The sequence below is a fragment of the Eublepharis macularius genome, chromosome 6 (assembly GCF_028583425.1).
Source record: "Eublepharis macularius isolate TG4126 chromosome 6, MPM_Emac_v1.0, whole genome shotgun sequence".
Taxonomy (NCBI): Eukaryota; Metazoa; Chordata; class Lepidosauria; order Squamata; family Eublepharidae; genus Eublepharis; species Eublepharis macularius.
In genome coordinates, this window is record NC_072795.1 from 45,800,069 (window position 1) to 45,812,362 (window position 12,294).

The window sequence follows — 12,294 nt, forward strand, 5'->3', positions numbered from 1 at the left end:
GACTTCATTGTCCCTCGCCCCTTGCACTGTTTAAACTGTATCGCTCACAATCACGACAGCTAATGTTTCAGGGTATGAACTGATAGTTTTGCTCACCCGGCTTCATGAGGAGACCTAGACAGGATTGTTGCATTTGCTTCAGGAACACTTACTGAGGGTCAAAAGACACAGTTGATTATTGGAAAAAGAAGCACTTGCTTGTATCTGGGCTACAGAAAAATGAAGCATTTAAAATGTGGGCCCATGCATTCTAACTGCACACAGATCATAGCCTCTTGATAATGTTATTAACTACAAGAGGACTGGGAAACTACAAGAGGAAATCATATTGAACAATGGTAGATAGATTATTCTCTTTTACTTAGTAAATGAAGCTCATCCCAGGAACTCAGCATGTGACAGGTGATGGCTTGATTTGCTTGCCTTTGACATCATCAAATATTCCACAGAAGATGTAGATGCTGCTGCTTTTCTTACAAGCATCCATACTGAAAGCACACAGGAGCAATTCAAGCTGCCTGTTTAGCATGACCAATTCAGTGAATTTTATGGGAGATTTTGACCAAAAAACACTCAAATGATCCAGTGTTGTTGCCTTATTTTAGAATGTGTGCTGAACTTTCCTTACAAAGTGCCTCTGTGCTATGAAGCATGCATGAACCACTTATGCCAGAGGAATGGCGAGTCCACATTCAGACAACTTGCCCACAATAGCCTCAAAGGATCATCCAAACCAAACCTCAGCTGTGGGATCTGTATTGGTGGCTGGGCTGGACTCGCAAAGTGAAACAGCTGCTAAAGCTTCTCTCCTGCCAACTACATGATAAGACAGCAGTGACACATCCAGTGTCATTACAGCCCGTCCCTTTCCCAAATGCTACATACAAAAAGATTGCAGTTGACATTGTGGGGCCTGTTGACACTGCTCCAATGGACTGTCACTATGCTATCATTTAATAGACTACTTCAGTCAGTGGCCTGAAGTACTATTTACATTATAAGTTACCTGTGTTACACTGATTAAACTTCTCCCTATAGTTTGTTTGGGTTTTTTTGTAGGGAAGGAAACCCCACAAAACTCATTTCTGACAATAGCAGTCAGTTTACCTGCTAGAATTTTTGCCTTCCTTGTGGTATTGCACACAGAAAATTGTCTGAATATTATCCTCAAGTGAATAGAGTGATTAAATGGTTTAATATAAACTTGAAAGACAGTCTGGAAACAGCTAAATTGGAAGGAAAAGCATTGAGAACCTTCATTACTGATTCCATGCAAGTTTACAAGGCTGAACAACATGCCACAACACAAAGATCACCTGCAGAAATATTGCTTGGGAGAGAGATGCATAGGAAACTAACAGTGCAATCCTAGGCAGAGTTACTCAAGTTTAAATCCTTTTAGGATTGCACTGTAAATGTTGTTGGACTTCTCAAGTTAAGAAATGATGCACCGTTACAATCTAGTACAGGAAAAACAGTGGAACAAAACAGAGAGAAACATAAGGCTTAAATAGACACATGTGGTGGTGCCATAAGTTAATTGCACCTTGAGGACACACGCACACAAACATCAGAGGTGGAAGCACGGCTTGTTGGGAGATGTAGTTTGATAGGACAGGAACTAGGAAGGAGGACAACTGGCCTGAGTGATGCAGCAGTTGTGGTTTAAGCTACCTGAAACCTGGTTTAAAACTATACTCAGTTTGTCATGGATGTAGGTAGTACTATAGGGGAACTGTTGCTGGATATGCCCAAGAAAGTCATTCAAGATACCTCTTCACACAGAAACAGGGCTGACCTAGCCCCATAACTAGACAGGCCAGAAACAGAGTCTAGAGCAGAGATGGCAAACCTTTTTGAGCCCGAGTGCCCAAACTGCAACACAAAACTAACTTATTTCAAAGTGCCAATGCTGCAATTAAACCTGAATACTGAGGTTTTAGTTAAGAAAAAACAACTCATACAGTTGTCCGAACTAATTAACATTTCTCTCTCTCTCTCTCTCTCTCTCTCTCTCTCTCTTACTTACTCACTCACTCACTCACTCAGGAGCCATGAATGAAAGTAAAGCAAGTTAAATCAAAGCAGTTTGCCCTTCTTTACACCAGCAGCCCTGCTTGCAAGCACTCTCTCTCTCTCTCTCTCTCTCTCTCTCTCTCTCTCTCTCTCTCTCTCACTCACTCACTCAGGAGCCACGAATGAAAGTTAAGCAAGTTAAATGAAAGCAGTTTGCCCTTCTTTACACCAGCAGCCCTGCTTGCAAGCACTCTCTCTCTCTCTCTCTCTCTCTCTCACTCACTCACTCACTCACTCACTCACGAGCCACGAATGAAAGTTAAGCAAGTTAAATGAAAGCAGTTTGCCCTTCTTTACACCAGCAGCCCTGCTTGCAAGCACTCTCTCTCTCTCTCTCTCTTTCTCTCTCTTACTCACTCACTCAGGAGCCACGAATGAAAGTTAAGCAAGTTAAATCAAAGCAGCTTACTCTTCTTTAGAAAGCCAGCCCCAGCAGCCCAGCTGCTGCCTCCGCTTCCTGCTGCTAAAGAGATGGGCAGCAGGGAGGCAGCCTTGAGGAAAAGGAATCACGTGGGCAGGGCCAAAACCCATGTGATTTCTGCTCAGAGCTACTGGAACGCTGTTCCAGGCGTTCCCCTTCCAAATGAGCCCTAGACCTAGCAATCGGCAACTTGGCTCGCGTGCCCACAGAGAGGGCTCTGCATGCCAGCTGTGGCATATGTGCCATAGGTTTGCCATCGCTGGTCTAGAGGCTTAGAATCGAACAACCTTGGAGAGGAGCATAAAACAATAGAGTTACATAGTTGTATTGCTATGTGACATTCCTGCCATCTAACTTTTATCCCTGTATACAATGTACCAAGGCCCAAGTGCAGGGAGTATCTGAGAATGGCAGGAATGTCTAACTTCATAGAGGCTGGCAACATTATTCAAGGATAGTTATATTGGTGAAGGGCCAAAAGACATTCAGATGTATGAGAAATGTGTAATCACTAATTCTACACAGACTTTGTTAATACAAAAAGTAGCAAGAATGAACTAACTATTGTTATGTGTTTCAAGAAGATGTTTCAAACACGGAGAACCTTGTATGGTGTATGAAGTCATAAGATAATAAGTTAGCCAAGAATTTGAGTCTTTGAAGCAGCTATTAAGAGAAGGTTCTGAAATCCTATAGATATGACAGGCTAAATTGATCAAGAGCTTCTTCTTGGAAGGAGCTCCTTGCTTGTGACCTTTGTATCTTTGAGTGAGGTACTTTTTTGGACTCATGTAATTGTTCTCCTTTAATGAGCTATGTAGTTATACTGGATGGTATGATTTTTTTGTTGATTGAGTTGATATTAAGAATGCTAAATAATTATTTTGTTAAGGGTTAAAATGGAAGCAGAGACTCCATAATTGTATTACTTGGGTACAATGCCCAGTAACGAACCCAAGACATTATCTGTGGCGTACTTCTCGATTTGATATAGGAAAGCTAACAATGCACAGGGCTTCTTAAGTGTATGCCTAGATTTAAATCAGGCCTGACCTGAGCCATCTAGAACAAATTGCTTGATACAATAAATTCGTTGTGCATTTCAATAATTGGGGACAGTATAAATATATTTAGTTATACGCCTTTTGTAATCATCACAAATATTATGGAATTCTCCAACACTGATCTACTGCAGAGATGAAAATACTTACCCGTGACTTGTAGCCCATGCTTTTGCATGAGTGAACAAATGAGTGTAGGACTGGATCAAGATATTGTTTGTAGTTTTGTTGTTTGTTTGTCTATATAGAGGTTTTTTTGTGTTATAAGCCATTTTGGGTCTCTTTAGAAAACAGATGTATGAAAGAATAAAGAAATCTATGATCATGTACATAAATGTAAATCCTTAACTGAATTCCAAACAGCAAGACTGTTATTTTTCTAATACAGTGTCAAAAAGCCCCTCTTAATGTTGTGTTATGCACACTTTAAGAATAACGCTGCAGTAAATCTGTTTCAAACACATTACTCTTGACAAACCACTTTACGACTCATCAATATAAGCAGTTTACTTCTCTGTTCTTTCTGTCTCTTAAATCAATATGATTTTTCATGCTCAAGTCTTTGCCTTGCACATAAAGTTTTTGTACACTGACCAAAAGAAGAAACTCATTTATTCATGAGAATATTAAAAAAGAGGCAACAACTAGTTGCTAGGACACCAGAAGAGCATGCCAGTCTATCAACAAGATAAGGCACACATATAGGTTTCTTATTATTGCCAGATGAATGTTTTTATTTATTTATTTATTTATTTATTTATTGCATCTGTTTGTTTGTTTGTTTAATTTCTCTGCCTCTTCTCCAAGGACACCTCATCTCTTCGATGAATGCTACGTTTGTATCCTCTAGTTCATTTTTTTAAAGATTCCTCCGTAGTTTTCCTTCCTATATGTTCTGGCAGGAACATTTTATTACATGGATATATATATAGCTTGATGGAAACTACATGTGGTAAAATCCTTTAATTCACCACAGGGTTTAAAAACATCTTTCATCTTGCTCATGAGTCCACAGTAAGTATGCTTTCCATATGGAAAATGGCACTGCGGAAGCCCTGTTCTTGGCAAAATGTGGAGACTTTGACCATGTCTGATGGGATCACTGTACCAACCAGTCTTTTAGATTTGTAGTTCTCTCTCTTAAATGCAGTCACAAGTTAATATCAATCATAAATATATTGTCTAATAAAAAATCAATATTCCTTATGTGTAGGGGCTCGGACCCCAAGCACCTGTCATCCATCACCCTCTGCAGACATCTGCAGAGGCACCACCCAAGTCTGTTGCCTCCAGAGCAAGGAGAATCATCCAGTGGGGGGACAAAGAGGGCTTCTGAGCAGGGAGAAGGGGGAGGGGAACAGGAGTCTGCCCTGAGGAAGAAGACTTGCACTCACAGCAAGGGTGCTGTAGGTGGGAGTGGAACTTCCAGCCAGGCTGCCCTTCAGGAGGTTGTTCACTCGGGGTCAGTGGCACTGCCAAGTAAAAGAAACAGAAGGAGGGCTCAGGAGGCAGGCCCTTTTGTTGTGGTGGAGATGAATGCCCTGGACGGACTACCTTTGTCTGTTGTGAAGGGTGAGGGCTTTTGGTCGGTGCTGCATCATTTTGCCCCCTGGTAAACCATGCCCTCACAGTGGATTGTTGGCTGGCGAGACTTGCCATCCATCTACAACTCTGTGGTAGAGCTGGTCTGTAATGAGCTGTCCAGAGCACAAGGGCAAACTGTACACTTCATGGCAGACCTGTGGAGCATCCATCAGCACAGCTGCCTCGCCCACTGGTGGCAACAGGAGGACCCCCAGACCCCCAGAGGGAAGAGGGGGCAGCCCTGCTGCTGGGCTACAGAGTGGTTCTGCTCCAGGCACGAGTGATGGATGAGGACTGCATGGGGAGGAACATTGCCGCTGCGATCAATTCTGGACTAAGAGAGTGGGCGCCCGCGAGTGATGTTGTCCACGGCTACATTGTCACGTACGCCGGTAGAAACATGGTGGCAGTCCTGAATGACACATCCCTTCAGGGCATTGTCTGCCCGGTGCACAAGCTGCACCTGGTTGTGAGGGATACTCTTGGGCTGGGTAGGGCCATCAAGACCACTTGGGACCAGGGAACGTTGGGCATGTGGGCCTTGTTGGACCACTGCTGGTGTCTAGCTGCCCACTTTCCCTGCAGCAGTCATTCTTACCACTAGCTTCATAAGAGGTAGGGGGAGGAGGGGCATCCTGAGCACCAGCTCTTTGAAGACGTGCCCGCCCATTGGAACTCTACCTACGTTATGATGGCTTGTCTGTTGAAGTAAAGAAACATGGTGCAGGATATCATGTCCTCTGCACATTTTTCAGGAGGGAGAGGAGCTCAGCACTAGCTCCATGCACTGGCTAGCCCTCTCCCAAATGGTCCATGTCCTGAAGCCATTTCAGGAAACCACCAACCTCCTCTGCTCTAACATGGCCAGCCTGGAGCAAGCCATCCCTGTGGTCCATGGGCTGGACCGGGCACTGGCCAAGGAACTGGAGCAGGGGGAATCCCTTCTCCACATGGTTGGGGACTTGGTTGCAGGCAGGCATGGCCATGTGCTTGCATCCTCTCTGCTGAAAGAGGGTGGACAGACTGGCCTGCATCTGCGACCCTCATATAAAGCACAGCATTGCCATGTGCAATGCTGAACTCCAGCTATGGATGCAGGACCTCCACAGAGAGGTGTGCAGGTTCCAGGCAAAATGATCTGGCCAGAGGGAAAAGGGCATGGAAGAGGGATTGTTGGCAGGAGGAGGAGGAGGTGGATCAGTCCAGCGCCCCAGACCGTGTAAGCCCACCCAACAAGGCCCCTCTACTGGTCCTCGGTGGTGAACTGGTAGGTTGGCAGCATCGGGGAGCCCTCATCTGCCTTTGTGGAGAACTCAGTGGAGGTGATGGTATGAGAGTACCTTGCCGAACCCCCCCCCCCAGCCCCCTGACTCCAAACCCCTGGAGTACTGGGCATGCAAAGCTGCCATCTGGCAAAACTTGTCATTTGTGGCCATGAAGTTTCTTGCCTGCCCTCCCCCCCCCACCAGTGTGCAGAGCGAGTGGATATTCTCCCACCTGGGAGACCTCCTCTGTGCTCACTGGTCATGCCTGGACCCAGCCCAGGTGGATCAATAGGTCTTCATAAAGGTCAACCTCCCCCTGCTGAGCTACCTCTCATCAGACCTTGGGGATTGAAGATCCAGCTTCCCCCACATTGGAAGTTAACCTTGCCCCCCCACCAACAGCTGTTTGGGGGGTATCATGGCTCCGACCCCACCCCAGTCTCTGGGCAACTGCCAGGTTCAGGGACTCCTCATTATAGAATGCAATGCTCTTCCTCCAAGGTCCCCTTCCCCCCAGGATTAACTTTTCCTCATGGATCACCTCTGTCCTTTCTTGCCCAAGAATATCCTGTCTTCCCAAAGAACATCTTCTCCTTCCCCCCAAGATTAACCTCCTTTCATAGATTGTCTCTGTTCTCCTCTCCTTGAAAATAATATTCCTGTGTCCCCAAGAACATCTCCTTAACTGGTTGAGGGTGCCAAGGGGGGCCTATAAAGGTGGGCAGGGACAAGGAGCTGGTGATGAGTACTTGGGAGCAAGCGAGTGAGTTGGAGAAACAAGAGAGCATTACAAGAGTCCCAACGGAGGGTGAGAGGGATCCAGGGTGTCTCCAACCCCCTCCTCCCTCCATATCTGAAGTTTTCCTTGAGCCCTAGCCACTGCCCAGGCCAATCTGGAGGACATGCCACTCCCCAGGCTCTGACAAACCCAGGAGCCTGACACAAGTAAATTGGCATTCATGACCGGCTCCCTTTATATCTAATGGAACTTTCTTGGGGTCACTCGCTTGGGGAGTGTATAACTTGGACATCCAAAATGCAATTTTTGCTAAACTTGGAGGGTGGCCTGAAGAAGAGTCCCTGCATCTCTGACTGTGAAGGGGGCCCTTCCAGGGTCTTAGGAATTGACAAACCATGCACCAAATGAACCAGTTCGCAAACTGGGGCAAGTTCGTGAAAGTTCGTGGTTCGTGAACCGCAATGAACCACAAACAGCACAGTTCTCATTTTTCCCGGTTCGTGCCCATCTCTACATTAGCGTTTTTCATTGATGAGAAAGAAGCAAAAATGTGCAGGTAGTTATTGTTGGAATTGCCATGGAAGGAATTTGTGTGCATGCATGTGGGAGCCTCTAAGCCACTAGAGATGAGTGGCTTAACGCCTTTCTGACCAAATTCATCTTCTTCTGCTCTGTCTGTCTCACAACCTTTAGTCCCTGGTCTATTTTATTTTTTCTTGTTTCTGCTGTCCAGAATTACAAGCAAGAATATAGGCAGAGAAGTGGAGTGAGATTTATTTTGGGGTTGTCTTTTCTGTTTGCAAAGGGAAATTTGCCCCAGGAGTAGGTGAGGCCATAGGTAGAGTTGCTAGCTGCCTGTAGAAAAAAAGTGTCCTGTCCCTTTTATGGAGATTTAGTGTGAGGAAACAAACAGCTGAAGCTTTTATGGAGATTTAGTGTGAGGAAACAAGCAACTGAGATAAATAACATCACCTACCAAAAAAAATCCCATTAAACTTTTGTTAAAGAGATAAGATGCCCTTTCTTCAGGCAGTTGGCAATTCTTGCCACAGGAGGGGGGCAGTAGCAGAGAAATGAATGCTCAGTTTCACTTACTCTGCTGTCTGTAATAACTAATTGTGAATCACCTTGCTGAAGCTTCCCTGTGTAAAAGAAATGTGTGCCTCTAGGCATATTTAGAATGCCTTTCATTCACCACTGAATAACTAGTTTCAAAATCTTGTCCTCACCTCCTACAAGATCTGGGATTAGAACTGAAGGGCAGAAGAGGCATAATGTTCAGGCACATGTAAACTCCAGAAACTCTCTAGAAAATTAAGCACTGCACTGTACTACGGCAAGCCAAAGGGCTGACAGAGCCACCCGAAGCAGGTCTGCTCAGAATCACAATCAAGTCTGTTCATTGGAACTTAGTCCCAAGGAGAGTGTTTTTAGGATTGCATGCTGAGGGGCATAATATTATATAATTATTTTTATTTTTATTTATTTTATTTTTATACCACTTCTCTTCAGCTAAGATCGCAAAGCAGTTCACAACAATTACAATGGTTAAAAACAGTAGAAAAATATTCAATAAAATCACAATAAAACAGCTTAATATACTCTAGATCTGACGCCTGCCTTTGAAACTTGCAAATAACATAAACATGGCAGGTAGATGAAAATGTACAGCAATTTGCTCTGCAGCACAAAAGAATATTAAATAGCAAAGGCATGCCGGAATAGTTCTGCGTTATAGAGCTTCTGAAACATCAACAGGTCCTGCTGAGCACAAGCGCCTTCCAAAGAGAGCATGCCACAATTGTAAAGGCCTGCTACCTGGTGGAAGAAAGCTGTGCCATCCAGGAGCCAGGAACCACCACCAACCCTTTGAAGATGAACAAAGCAGGTGGGAAAGTTGGTAATGGGAGAGGTGGACCTAAAGGTATGAGGGCCTCAGACCATAAAGGGCTTTAAAGGTGAGGAATACCTTGAATTGGATCTGGAGGCTAATAGGTAACCAGTGCAGCTGTTTTCAAAATCAGTGTTAAATGAGTTGACCATGGTGACTTGGTCAGCAACCTAGCAGCTGCATTCTGTACTACCTGAAGTCTCTGGAGCGTCTTCAAGGTAGCTCAGCATAGAGCAAGTTGCATTAGTCTAAACGAGAGGTGACCGTCGCATAGATCAATGTAACAAGTTCAGATTGAGATAGATATGGGGAAAGTTGCTGGTCCCGATGAAGATGGGAAAATGCTGTTCTAGCCACCTGTTTGTCCATGGAAAGCTTAGAATCAAGCCAAGCCCCCCAAACTCTTCATGGAAACTGCAGCAGAAAGCTGGGTTCCGTTGAGTAATGGGAGTGACAAATTCCCAATTGCTGAAATCCTTCCCAGCCACAAGATCTCAGTTTTCAAAGGATTTAACTTCAGCCAGGTACCCTTCAGCCACTCCACTTCAGCATTCAAGCACTGGGGCAAGGAAGAGATATCTGCTTCTGATTGCTTATTAAGTAGAAGGTAGAGTAGAAGGTGCTGTCAAGTCACCTCCGACCTATAGAGACCCTATAAAGGAAAGACCTCCAAAACGTCCTATCATTAACATAGTTGCTCAGATCTTGTGAACTGGAGAACATCGCTTCTTTTATTGAGTCAAGCCATCTCCTTTTAGGCCTTCCTCTTTTCCTACTGCCTTCTATTTTTCCTAGCATTATTGACTTTTCCGGAGAGTCTTGTCTTCTCATGATGTGACCAAAGTACGATAGACTCAGTTTTGTCATTTTAGTATCTAGGGAGAATTCAGGCTTGATTTAATCTAGTACTCACTTGTTTGTCTTTTTGGCTGCCCATGGTATCCGCAGAACTCTCCTACAGCACCACATTTCAAATGAATCAATGTTCTTCCTGCCCGCTTTCTTCATTGTCCAATTTTCAATCCATACTTAGTAATGGGGAATACCATAGTCTGGATTATCTTGATCTTGGTCCCCCGGGAGACATCTTTATCTTTAAGGATCTTATCTAGCTCCCTCACAGCTCCTCTTCCAAGTTTCAATCTCCTTCTGATTTTTTCATTGCAGCCCATGTGTTGGTTGATGATTGAGCCAAGGAATAGAAAATCTTGAACAACTTCAATTTTCTCATCGGCAACTTTAAAATTGTGTAATTCCTTGGTAGTTATTACTATGGTTTTCTTGATGTTCAGCTGTAATCCTGCTTTGGCACTTTCTCCTTTAACCTTCGACAGTAGTTGTTTCAAGCCTTCACTGTTTTCCGCCAGTAACGTGGTGTGATCTGCAAATCTCAAATTGTTAATGTTCCTTCCCCCAATTTTTACTCCAGCTTCTTCTAGATCTAATCCAGTTTTCCTTATTATATGCTCTGCATAGAGGTTGAACAGGTAGGGAGATAATATGCATCCTTGTCTGACACCCTTGCCAATTGTAAACCATTCTGTTCCCCCATATTCTTTCCTAACAATAGCCTCTTGTACAGAGTACAGGTTGCACATCAAAACAATCAGATGTTGTGGCACTCTCATTTCTTTTAACACTATCCATAGCTTTTCAAGATCCACGCAATCAAAAGCTTTGCTGTAATCTAGAAACCATATGCTGATTTTTTCTGAAATTCCCTGGTGCATACTATTAGCCATCATAAATTTGCAATGTGATCTCTAGGGCCTCTTCCTTTCCTGAATCCAGCTTGAATATCTGGCATTTCTTGTCCCATATATGGTAAGAGTCTTTGCGGTAGAATTTTGAACATCACTTTGCTTGCATGAGAAATTAATGTGATAGTCTAATAGTTGCTGCACTCTTTGGCATCCGCCTTTTTTGGAATTGGAATGTAGACTGAATGTTTCCAGTCTGTGGGCCACTGTTTTGTTTTCCATATTTGTTGACAGATTCTTGTTAAGATTTTGATGGACTCCATTTCTGTATCTTGAAATAGCTCTATTGGTATTCCATCTACTCCAGGTGCTTTGTTTCTCCCAATTGCTTTGAGTGCAACTTTTACTTCACTTTCTAAGATTCCTGGTTCTTCATCAAAGGTCTCTTCTTCAAAAGTATCTGTCATCCTTCCATCTGTATAGTTCTTCAGTGTACAGTTTCCAGATTTCCTTTATTTTGTCCTAATCAGATACTGTATTTCCATGTTGATCTTTCAGCATCCCAAGCTGTGGAACAAGTCTCTTGTTCTTCCTTTTTTGTTGTTCTCTTCTATTTCTTTGCACTGGTTATTATAATAGCTTTCTTTTTCTCTGCATGTAAATCGCTGAAAAACTGCATTTAGAATTTTGACTCTATTTCATCACCTTTTGCTTTTGCTTCCTGTCTGTCTTTAGCAATTTTAAGAGTTTCTTCAGTCATCCATTTAGGAGTCTCCTTTCTTTTGGCTACAGGAATAGTCTTTGCACATTCTTCCTTGATAGTATCTCTGGTTTCAGCCCACAGTTCTTCTGGTTCACAATATATTAAACCGTATCTTTTTACCAACGTGGACTTTAAATCCTTCAGGAATATCCTCCCTCTTGGATACACACCTTAATGTGGTAAGGCAGTTTGAGTGTGTCAGTGAAGCTGAGAGCACTACCGTCAGGAGCACAGGCTTAGTCAAGAATCTGAACTCCTGGAAGAATCACTCAAGGCAGAATGGTCAAAGCTGAGACACCAGACTAAGATGTATCCACCCTCTTCAGGAATCAACGGTCACATCAGCAGAAGAGAACTGAATGTTCCAATGGTGATGGGAGTGGAGAAATACTTGAAGGCAAATTCTTGGGCAGCAGCAGTAGTGGAAGGTAACACTGACAGAGGATCTTCCACAGACAACAGCAGTGTCACTTCAACTAACCTTGGTTAGTACTGCGAAGCAGAAGAAGGCAATGGTAAAACCACTTCTGCTAGTCTCTTACCTTGAAAACCCTATGATGAAACAATCCAAAATGAAAAAAGATATAGTGCTGGAAGACAGGACCCCCCAGGTCAGATGGCACTCAATTGGCTACTGGGGAAGAGCTGAGGACAAGTATGAACAGTGCTATTCTTAATCATGGGACTGGATTAAAGCCAAAAGGGCGTCCAGTGGCGGATGTGAATGGATGCAAAAGGAACTGTCCAAAGCTGTGTGACACACATAATAGGAACATGGAATGTGAGAAGTATGC